Raw genomic sequence first — 12335 nt, forward strand, 5'->3', positions numbered from 1 at the left:
CAAACTGGCCTTGTTGGCCGCAATTTCTCTGGAGTCGTTGGCCAGGTGGCTGTGTGTGCTCAGCTCTGCCTCGTTGGGAATAACTCCAAGGTGCAATGGAAAGCAGTTCCTTTTGAACTTGCAGTTGGTGGATTCCTGTTTTCACTTTTTTAAAAGCTGTACAGAAGCAGAACTCGGGGATCTGCAGGACTTTCATGCATGTCTTTTGGAGTCAGGCCCTTGACGCGTAGGGCCACACATCATTTAGCCAGGTCCTCTTTGTAGCAGAAGAAATTGGAGCCTTGAAGATTCTACCCAGCCCTCCTAGCTTGCCACGTGCCAGGGCTGCCACCGCATCCTGGTGTTTCTGATGCCAAGGCTGATGGTCACTTCCTGGCTTCTTTTCCTGGCCTCTTGTGTGGTCTTTTTTTCTGGACTATTCTTTTTTCTGCTCTCCAGAGAAAACACCAAGACATCTCTTCTTTTTTTTTTTTTTTAAAGATTTATTCATTTTATTACAGCCAGATATACACAGAGGAGGAGAGACAGAGAGGAAGATCTTCCGTCCGATGATTCACTCCCCAGGTGAGCCGCAACGGGCCGATGCGCGCCGATCCGAAGCCGGGAACCTGGAACCTCTTCCGGGTCTCCCACGCGGGTGCAGTGTCCCAATGCATTGGGCCGTCCTCAACCTCTTTCCCAGGCCACAAGCAGGGAGCTGGATGGGAAGTGGAGCTGCCGGGACTAGAACCGGTGCCCATATGGGATCCTGGGGCGTTCAAGGCGAGGACTTTAGCTGCTAGGCCACGCCGCCGGGCCCGGCATCTCTTCTTAATACACAAAAGCCTCTAACCACTACTGGATATTTTTGCCTTAGAGTTGTGTGAGTTTTCTCAGCCCTGGGTCTCCCATTTTTCAGAAATGTCTCTGGGTAAGATTTGTTCTTCTTTATACTGTGTTAGGCTACATCTAATTTATGCCCCAAAGTTAATGATTTCCAGGCAAAGCTTACATCACTTGCACATGGTGAATACTTGGATGACATTTTCATAGGCACCAAAAATACTTTAAATTATAATGTTAGTGAATAACAGAATAGCACCCAAGTCACCAATTGGATTTCCAAGCTTCAAGAATGGCCTGGCATAGAGGGTAATGAGCCTTGAGTTTTCAGCTGAAATAGGGTCATCCCAGATAGTAGCAGAAGCACAGGGTAGAGTGTCCCTGTCCACCAGCTTTGAAATCATGTGAATATGGATTGCTGCTTACACATTGGAAACATTCAAATCACTTTGCAAATTTAGCAAAGCAATTAAGATTTTAGTAGTATGGTGTATGACACCATTTGAGCGTCGCCTCAGCACAAAACATACCTATTCAGTACCCATTTGCTTAGGAGCACTTTCTGTGGACCAAATTCTGTTGGAAATGCTGGGGGTTCATCCACGGCCGATAGTCCCCTCTCCTCCCCTCCCAACCCCCACCTAGAGCTTCATGGTCTAATGGGGAGGCTGACAGTAGGCGAACCTTGGGTCCATGAGATGTCAGGGAAAGGACAAGAAAAGATGGGGAAGTGGTGTCAGGTAGATACTTAGGTGGGGTGATATCCTGGGTAGAGGGAACAGCAAACACTGGAGAAAGCCTTGGTGACCCTTTGGTTCCCAAAGGACTGAACCTGATGCTGACACATGGCTTGGATATCACATTGGATTTTTAAATGCCTGTCAAAGGCCTTTGTATTGAATGCTTGGTCCCCAAAGTCTTATGTTAATTGTACTGAGACGGTGGAAACCTTATGCCATTATGGCATCTGGAGGTGGAGCTTTTGAGAGTGATTATTTTTTTTAAAGATTCATTTTATTTATTTTAAAGGCAGAATTACAGAGCGAGAGGGACACGCACACACACAGACACACGCACACATTTTCTCTCTTCTGGTTCATTCTCCAAATGGCCAGGGCTTGCTCAAACTGAAACGCCTGGAACGCCATCCAGGTCTCCCACATGAGTGGCAGGGACCCAAGTACTTGCATTATCTTTACCAGGACATTAGCCTGGAACTGAATCAGAACTGCATAGCACTTGGGCTGGTGATGATGTGGGATGCCGGCACCTCAGGCTACAGCGTAGGGCTTTTGGGAATGATTCTATTGGATTAGACCCTTAGAGAGGAGCCCCCTGTCTGAATCACAGTGGTTTTGTAAGGATATGCTGCCAGTCTCCATGTGGGTCTTAGGTCACCCTGGGATCCTGCAAGCAAGACCACCGCCACCAGAGGCCCAATTGCAGGGGGTGCTTGATTGTGGGTTATGGGCCTTTAGAACCATGAGCCGAAATGTGCTACATTATAACATTATCTTATAACATTATCTTCTCGCAGGTACTCCATTGTAGGGGTGAAAAACTGACCAAACAGTGGACTAAACCCTATGCTTACAGAATCAGATCTAAGTTCAATCATCTATTACTCGTGTGCCTTTGGCAAGTGGTTTAATTAATCTTTCCATGTCTATGTCTGTTGGTTGATTGGGGTAATGAGAATACTTGGGGTTCTAGGTAAGTAAAAAACACAATATCCATAACATCCTCACTTCTAACTATAACACATAGGTTGTGCCCTGGACTAGGTGGTCGTCGCTGCTATAATCAGACACTGAATAACAACATTTCAGTCAGTAGTGGACCTGCCCACAGACAGTGGTCCCAGAAGATGGTATTAGCCAGTGACATTGGAACCATCACAGTTTGTATAAGAACACCCAATGATGTTCACAGACTCATGGGACTGGCTAATGACACACTGCTTACCACATATCTCTGTCGTTAGGTGACACATGATGGCATGATTATTATCACCAAGAACAGCAAGCCGTACAACAGCAACATTTGTGCTGTTGCTATTGCCAATGCGCAGATCACAAGCAGCGTGCAAGGGCTTGTTGCTGCCAGGGTGTCTGGGGTAATTTGAACATCCCACGCCCCTCCTAATGTGTTCTGAGACCAAGGGCTAGACAACACAGTTCAGCACAACAGCTGGGCATACACCCAGGACCCCATGTTGGGGGCTGTGATCCACGCTTGGCACAGGTGGGTGGGCCCTCTGCAGCTGGGGCTCTGATGGACAGGTGGGCTCCATCCACCTGCTGCTGTTCTGGGCGGTGCAGCTTGGATGTTGCCAGTTCCAGCCTCCATAGCAGCTCTGCCCACAGACTGCTACTTCACCACCATGTGGACGCTGTTTGCAGATCTGGCTAGGGGAGTGTCCTTTTCACAGCTTCCAGATGTCCAAGTACCCCAGAACCCTGGTCCAGCCTCAGGGGGACGGATGGAATACAATGAAGAGAACCGATGTTGGCAAAATGGGGACATGGATTTGTCTAAATCTGAATTGAAGAACTCAGTCTGTCTTAGCCCTGGTAGTAGTGTGTCAGTTACACTGTAATTGCTTGTCAGTTACTGTTCCCATCTCTCCCATCAGCACAGGAGCTTTGTGAAGGCAGACACTATTGCATTGTGTCCTGGTGCCGAGAGCTCAGTCAATGCTCGAGAATCAAGGACTCAGATGTCATGGAAAGAATTCACAATAAAAGTTAACCTGAATGTGACCATGCACTTACTTTATTTTTTTTTAAAAAATATTTATTTTTATTGGAAATTCAGATTTACACACAGAAGGAAATGCAGAGTGAAAGACCTTCTGTTCACTAGATTATTCCCCAAGTGGCCGCAATGGCCGGAGCTGAGCTGATCCAAAGCCGGGAGCTTCTTCCAGGTCTCCCACGTGAGTGCAGGGTCCCAAGGCTTTGAGTCATCCTCTACTGTTTTCCCAGGACACAAGCATGGAGCTAGAAGGGAAGTGGAGCAGCAGCATATGCACTGGTGCCCATATGAGATCCTGGCACATGCAAGGTGAGGACTTTAGCCGGTAGGCCACCATGCCTGGCCCACCACGCATTTATTTTATACTTCATAATGCTCAGAACATCTGTGCTTTAAACGATTGCATGACCTTCAGCCCCAACCTTTGATTCAGGTGTTAGCACTTTCGTTGCCAATGAAGAATTGGTTCAAGACCAAAGAATTCAGCCTCATAACTTGCAATGGAGTCCCTTCCACTACAAGCATTCAGCCTGCACCCACCCAGCTACACATCACCCATGCACTCATTTCACACTCACATTGCTAAGCACCTTTTGGCAAAAGCACAAGACCTTAAGCTCTTGAATTACAACATATCTGGGTTCACATTAAGGCCTCATTCATTCCTAGCCGGGTGATCTTAGACGAATGTATCACTCTCTCTGAGCCTCAACTGCGTTTCTTTTTTCCCCTCCTTCTTTTCTTTCTCCTTTTCTATTTTATTATTATTATTATTGAGAGACAGAGAAATCAATTGGCAGTTGGAGTGCTTCCCTTGCTGGTTCATCCTAAATACTGAATGCCTGTGGTGGCTGGGCTGCATCAGGCTATCGCTGGTGTCTGGGAACTCAATCCAGGGTTCCCATCACTGCGGCCTCACATGGTCTGTTTTAGCTGTCAGCTGGAGCCAGGAGCCAGAACTGGTACTCAACCCAGCCACGCCACCAGGTGATATAGGCATGTTACCTGTTATCTTAACCCACCCTGCCCAATGCCTGCCCCCAAGTCTTAGTTTCTTTTGGATTGCTGAGGTTGGGAAATGGATTGAGTCTGTCCCATATGAAGGCCCATATGCTGGGGGCATGGCACCTACCACAACATTGAGATGATGGAACACTGTTGAGGGAGGGTGCAGTGGGAGGCAGTTAGGTCACGAAGCGCTGTCCTTGAGAGGGATTCATGTTTTTCCGTGGCACCGTGGTGAGTTCTCTGAGAACAGGTTGTTCCAAGAAAAGAGCAATCGTGGTCTCAGCCCCTCTGCCTGCCTTCCTGCCTCTCCTTGTGATCTCTCTGCACCTCCCCCCACTGCGGTGATGCCACCTGTCAGAGGCCCTTGTCAGAGCTACCTCATGGACCCTCAGCTTCCAAGAATTTGAGTCAAACAAATCTCTTCTCCTTATAAAGTTCCTAGCTTCGTGTATGTTATTACAGCAGCAGCAAAGGGACAGACAGCTGTTGCAGTCTTACTTGGCAGGGCCGTGAGAAGCAGGCTGCAGCTGTTGGCGTCTCAGCTAGGCAGCCGCTCATCAAAGCACAGAGAGAAACACAGCAGCGAAGCATTGTAGCAAGAGAGGTCTGTACCATGTTGGAGTCCAGCTCCGCTTGGAAGGGTATTAGGGGTGTTTCTGGGGGAATCCTAAGCCAGCTATCCTCAGGCAGACCCAGGAAAGTCCGAGAGGAAATGCTTTCTTAGGATGCACGTTCAATGCTATTCTAAAATCAATTTAAAATGTCATCCATGGTTTCCTCTCCATGAGTCCCTGGGTGTCAGTGGTTGGACTGGTTGGCCTGCACTGAGTTCTCCGACATCTCCCCCGGTCCATCATCATTTCCGTGTACATCCATTTCTGTCCACAGGAAGTTGCCACTCCACGCTGACTCAGCTTTGCTTTGGCTCCCTGCTGTTGCTGCCAGGCACTGTACTCTCTGGCTCCCTCTGATCAGAACCCTGTTTCCCTCTGTTTTTTTCTCTACTTTCTTTTTTTAACCTTCACTATACTAGATGATCTTCATGCCAGCAAGCTCACCTTGGACAGTCACAGTCATTTTCCACTTGGCAGTTTGCCCTGGGTCCTCGCATCATCCCCACAGCCTTCAGGTCTGCACAGGTGTGGACAAGTATGCACTGAAGTGCACAGGTGTCTTGCCACTGCTTACCTGGGCAGTTTTTCTTTGGAGCATTCAGGTTTGGGGTGTCTGTGAGACAGTGAATGTGTCTGTTGCAGAAGTGGAAGGTGCATCTAGAAAATTCAGAGAATGGGACAGACAGGAGGAAGTGGGATTTGAGGGGTTCTTGGGAAATCTATGGAAGGCAGAGGATCTTAAGTCAAGATCTATTGAAGCGAAGGGTTCTGGTGCCCCCTACACAGGCAGGGGAGCCATGAAGGGGCCTGTGTAGCGGACAGTGGTTCTCTGGATGGAGGGAGATGGTCCTTCTCTGGCATGGTCTGTGGTGTGTTTATCTCCTAACCTCATTCCCATTTCAGGGCAGGGCCACTCTTCATGCTCTCTGTTTGCAAGGTCCACCTCTCCGTCAATTAAAGAGGAGACATCTCTGCAAAAGATCCGTGAAATCCTTTGTTTGGTCTGGCCCTGCAAGACAATCACACACAGGCCAGACTTGAAATTCACTAAATCCACAGGAGGTTAAGTTCTAAGTGGGGGATTTTGTGTGGCCCTTGAATGATGCTATAAATATCCCAATGGCCTCTGGAGATAAAAGTTTCCCCCACTTGTGCCATAAATGGTCAGACAGTGAAGATTTCTCAACACTCAACTGGGCTGTGTAGGGGAAAGCAGCCACAGAGGATGTGTGCATGCGCAGATGGTGCAACCATGGCCTAGGAAACAGGACCGACAAGGCAAGCCATGGCCAGGGGCTTGGTGTAAGCTGCTCTCTGCCTGCTGGCTGCCCAACTCTCCTGCGGTACAGCATGGCCTGCCGCACCCCATCAGCACAACGAAGTCACAGTAGTAGGAGGAAAACGGCAATCCTACTCGGAGCATCACTCACTCCACAAGCCCTTTATAGAAGAGGACTTCAAAAAAAAATTCATGGAAAATGAAATGAGAATTTTATTTTATATTAAAAACTTTTACATTCATATAGAGCATTAAACGTATTTATTCATATTTATTTGAAAGGCAGAGAAAGGGGTCTTGCATCTGCCGGCTCATTAGCCAAATGCCTGCAACAGCAGGGGCTGGCTGGGCTGAGGCCTGGAACGTCACACAGGTTACCTTGGGTAGGTGGCAGTACCCCTCCACTTCAACCATCCCCTGCTGCCTCCCAGGACGCACATTAGCAGGACACTGGATTATAAGTGGAGTCAAGTAGGGGAGACAGGCTTCCCAAAGGGGCATCTTAACTGTTGCCTGTCATGAACTTGTGGAACATGTTGATCATGTCCCATTTTGTCTTCCCAGGTGTCACTGTGATCAGGGCAGGTTATGAATCAGAGCCCTGCGTGGTTCAGGGACCTGCTCAGGACCACATGTGGAGGCCTGGCGGCTGAGGCAGTGCCCGGACTGGCTCCTGCCCCCATGGCCTGTTCTGAATACTCTCAGCCACCTCTTAGGCGGTGACATTGGGCAATGACTTCACTTTGCATGTGTTTGTTTCCTGCGTTGGAAGATGGAGATAGGGCCCTCACTGTCCCTACCTTTCAGGGCAACTATGAGGTTAAGGCGAGCTCAGATGGTGGTACCCACAGGAAGTTACGGCTGTTGTTGCTAACAGCATTTTAGAACAGTGGAAAATGGAGAGTACATAGAATGAAATAAATCTTAGCAGCTGTTGGCCGCTACAGTTTACATCTTTATATATTTCTCTTTAGTAATTTTGAGGTGTCCATGCATTTTTTTTTTAACTGATTGAATTGAGAAACACAACAGACGGAGATTGACATGTAGATCTGCTGATACGATGTCTCACTTTTCAAATGTCCATCAGGGCCAGGGCTGGACTGGGGCAGAAGCCAGGTGCCAGGAACGCGATCCGGGTCTCCCACATGGCTGGCAGGGACCTGCACAGTTAAGCTGCTTCCCTGGTGCCCCGTTACCAGGAAGCAGGAATTGGGGGTGGAGCCTCCTCTCGAACCCGGACACTCAGTTCAGACATCTTAACTGTCTTCTTAACTCCTGAGCCCAATGCCAGCCTCAAGTATATAGTGTAGCAGCATTGATGGGCACATTCAGTTCATACTTACAGAGAGCTTACAACTTTCATTACTTAATTGTCTGAACATCAGATGTTACTTTCGGCACATTTTTTTTTTTTTAAGTTGCCACACAGAGAAAAGCCGGCTTTCCTGTATCTCTACGTATTTATTTATTCCTGTTGTGACTATAATAGGATGTTATGTCTGGAGCTCTGACTCAGTATTGTCGCATGGGTTTCCCTGGTTAGGAAACCTCTTCAAAGTCTCTGTGGGTGGAGATGGGTGTCCTGCTCTGCGGCCCCCCAGCCCCACCCCCCTCCCAGGCCTGCTTTCTTTCAGCCCAGCCTGGAGCTTTGGGCCACCATACCAAGGCAGGGAGCTGCAGAAATTCCTGGGTTTGGAGACTAGGGGTCTCAGAAGGTAGGTAGCTACGGCGAGAAGATTCGGCCAGTCCTGGCCTGGCCCATCTTGACTTACGAAGTTTTCACCTATTCAAGCCCGAGAGGCCAGGTGCACTGCCGGCTGAGAGGAGAGGACGGCAGGCTCTCTGGCCCTTGGGTCTGCAGTGCTCAGCTTGAGTCGGCCATGCGGTGGGAGCTCAGGGTGTGCGTGCGAGCTTGCTGTGGCTCTGCAGCCCCTTTCCAAACTCGCAAATCCTCCTCGCCCTGCTCCGTCCAACTCTCTGGCGCCCCCCACCGGGCCTGCTAATTAGAGGGGCTGGCTGTGGAAGGCGTGTCATTGCAGCCCTCGCGCTGCGCTGCAGCAGGTGTGGCCGGAATGCCCGCGTCGCCCCTGAAGCAGCGAGGGGCGCAGGGTTCCCAGAACCAGTGCAGCTCACGGCTTCCAGTTGTGCCTCCGTACACACCAGCGCTTTTCCTAAATGGGGCGACGTGTCCTGTTGGGTGGCCATTTATCCAGAGCCTCTTCGGTTTTGTTTTCACTTCCTCGCATTGTGGAAACAGTAACTTCAGAGCTGAACTCAAACAAGACTTTAGAAGAACCCCTAGCCCGATTAAAAAAAAAAAAAAAAAGAACGCAATCAAGATGCCATTACACATACATTCCATTGCTGGTAAAATGATTTTTTTAAAAAAGAGATTTTACTTTTTTGAAAGGCAGGGACAGAACAGGGTCCAAGGCTGCAGTTCTGGACAACTACAAGCCTAAAGACATAATGCATAACGCGGAGACTATGGCTACTAACACTTGGCTTGTGTTGTATACTGCACATCTGCAGAGAGACGATTGTAGGTGCGCTCTTTCTTCCCCACCAAAATTAACCATGTGATGGATATTTTCATTTGTTTTACTGTAACAGTTGCTTCCATTTGTCTACATATATGAAAATATCATGTTATATACCTTAACTCCGTAAATTAAGGGGTGGGCATTTGGCACCGCAGTTAAACCAATGCTTGGAATGGCCACATGGCATATCAGAGTCCCGGCTTCTCCTCTTCCAGCTCCAGCTTTCTGCTAATGTGTACACTGGGAGACAAGTGGTCATGGCGCGAGTCCCTGGGTCTCTGGCGCCCACCTGGGAGCTCGGATTGGATGAGTTCCCGGGTCCTGGCCTCAGCCTGACCTCCTCCTGGCAGCTGTGAGTGCTTAGCGAATGGACTCATGGTTGGCAGATCTCTTATCTCTTTGCCTTTCAAAATAAAATTTAATGATTTTTTTAAAACTTAATTTACATAATAAAAAGGTAAATGAACAAACTTAAGTGTAAGGCTTCTCAAAATACTGTGACTGCCTCAGAATGTCCACCTCCCCCCATGACGAGTCACACAGACCCTGTGGCAAGATTATCAAGCCTAATTAAGTCATGATGTTGATAAACCATTTCTAAATACAGCTGTGACCTATGTCAAAAAAATCACCACATGAATAAAAGTCACTCGACACACACTACGGGCTCTGGAGAGTAAATGGGGTCGAACACTAAACAGAATCAGACACCTTTAAAATCAAGAGGGGATCCTCACAAAAACAGTGGCACTCTGGGGCAGGTGTTTGGCAGAGTGGTAAAGATGACCCCATCGGAGTAGCTCGGCTCAACATCAAACTCCTGACTCCAGCTTCTGCTGTCGGGCACCCAGGGAGGCAGCAGTGATGGCTCCATTGTTGGGTCCCTGCCACTCACAAGGGGAGACCTGGATTGTGTTCCTGGCATTTGGTTTCATTCTGACCCAGTCCTGGCCACTTTGGGCATTTGTGAAAGGGACGCACAGAAGGGAACACTCTTGCTCTTGTATGCGCTCTCTCTCTCTCTCTCTCTTTCTCTCTGGTGAAATGGTCAAGAAATGTGCAAACACTACAGCAGACAGTCTATTTCCCCGCCCCCGGAAAAGGCTGTGGTACGCTGTTAGAGTCGGGTTGGAAAGACTTGCGGCCTCTGTGCGTATTGTTACTGATAGAAGGAAAGCTGTATGAAACCACACAGCAAGTTGTAACACTCCTGTGGGTGTCTGCAGCTCCGCCTCCGGTACTGCCTGGAAGGAGTGTTTCACAGCCTGCCACCCTGTGTTTGAGATGTAGGCCCTTTAAGGCACATATGGACCAAAAAAACGCTGGTGTCTAATCCATCCTATAAACTCCTTCAGTTGACACCTGTGTCACTGCTTGAAATTCCTTTGCGATTTCTCATCTGTACTCATGACTTTGGAAACCATAGCAACGCTTAAAACCACTACGCCTGCTGCGGCCGGTACTAAGGGTCTGTGCTGCATACAGATCATGCTTTTCTTGGGACATGCTCTTTGGCATACGGAGCCAGGAGGGATTAGCCATGTCGGGGATATCGAATGAGTGTCGTGTGAACACACAAGAGCTCCATATTCTTGCCTAATGTAGGTGGTGAATTGGCATAGCTATGTGGAATTTGAAGTGTAATGTGTATGTGCTGCATATTGTGTATTCCTACCCAGCTCATTTCAGTGGTGCAATTTAGTGAACATGGGCTAAAATGAAATTCATGCTATACTCAAATCATTCCACTTTACAGCAACTGTTTTAAAACGAATCCATGCCCCGGCCATGGTATCCATTTGGGGAGTGAATCAGCAGGTAGAAAATCTCTCTCCTTCCCCTTTCTGTAACTCTGCCATTCAAATTAGTATTTTTTTTTTACAGTATATAAGGTAAATAAATAATATATTGTATATTAAGACATGAAGATGGTGCTGTTCACTGGAAAAGACAGAAAACAGCATCATATAACAGTTCTGTTCCATTGCAATTTTTTAGATTTATTTATTTTTGTTGAAAAGGCAGAGTTACACAGAGAGAAGGAAACAAAAGAGAGAGAGGGAGAGAAAGGGAAAGAGAGAGAAAGAATCTTCTACCCTTTGGGTCACTCCCCCAGTGGCTGCAACAGCTTGAGTTGGTTTGGTCCAAAGCGGGAGGCAGGAGCTTCTTTTGGGTCTCCCACATAAATGCAGGGTCCCAAGGATTGGAGCCACCCCCCGCTGCTGTCTCAGACCACAAACAGGGAAGTGGAGTAGCCAGGACCTGAACCGGAGCTCGATGCTGGCACTGCAGGCTGGCACTGCAGTCAGGCTTGGCCTGATGTGTGAGCCAGCACTGATAGAGGTGGCCTTGGGGGAGAAGTGAGGGGTGGGAGTTAGGATCACAGGGAGACCTTGTTCAAAGGCACAGGCATGTGAATGAGGAGCCCAGCTACACCCATGCAAGAACAATAGGCTCTGTGATGCTCCCAGCCTCCAGGGCTTGGCTCTGTCCAGGTACACAGGTCTTGGGAAGTCCACTTGGTTAACCATGGCCTTTCTTCTTAGGGACCAGCTAAGACTCAAAGTGAAGCAATGACAGGCAGGTAACCAACAAGAGAAGCAGAGCTTGGGGATGCAGCCTTGGTCTCCTGCCCCACACCCTGGGTGATTTACGGAGAAAGCTGCCTGGATCCACCCACCAAGCCACTCCCATGTCCCCATGAGGACCTGGCGACCTAACAGAGAGGAAGGGAATATTGACTCTCCTTTCCCTGCAGCTCCTTCAGGCTTTCCCCACTCTTTGCAGCTCTTGCCTTCCTGCTGGGCATTGCTTTCAGTTCCAGCCCAAGGCTTGTCTGGTAGTGAATATTTTGAAGGTTATGTTACATATGGATTTTTGATATAAACATATTTTTAAAAAGAAGGGTTTATTTTATTTATTTGAAAGACAGAGTGACCAAGAGAGGGGTAGGAGGGAAGAGAGAGAGAGAGAGAAAGAGAGAGAGAGAGAGAAAAAGGGAGAATCTTCTATTCAGTGGTTTACTCCCCAGAGAGCCATAAAGGGCCAGGACAAAGCTAGGAGCCAGGAACTTCATCTACACAGGGTGGCAGGTGATTTTCCCAGGCCATTAGCAAGGAGTTGGATCAGAACTGGAGCAGTGGCACCCATCTGGGATGCTGGTGGCACAGGAGGCAGAGTTATCCACTGTGTGGTAACATCGTCCTCTTACATTTTTTTTTCATTTGCTTCATTGAAAATTTCAAAAGACCTCTATTCCATGACATGTGCACTTTATATGCAATTCAGATTTCAATGTCCATAAAGAAT

This window comes from Ochotona princeps, chromosome 12 (assembly GCF_030435755.1).
Source record: "Ochotona princeps isolate mOchPri1 chromosome 12, mOchPri1.hap1, whole genome shotgun sequence".
Classification (NCBI taxonomy): domain Eukaryota; kingdom Metazoa; phylum Chordata; class Mammalia; order Lagomorpha; family Ochotonidae; genus Ochotona; species Ochotona princeps.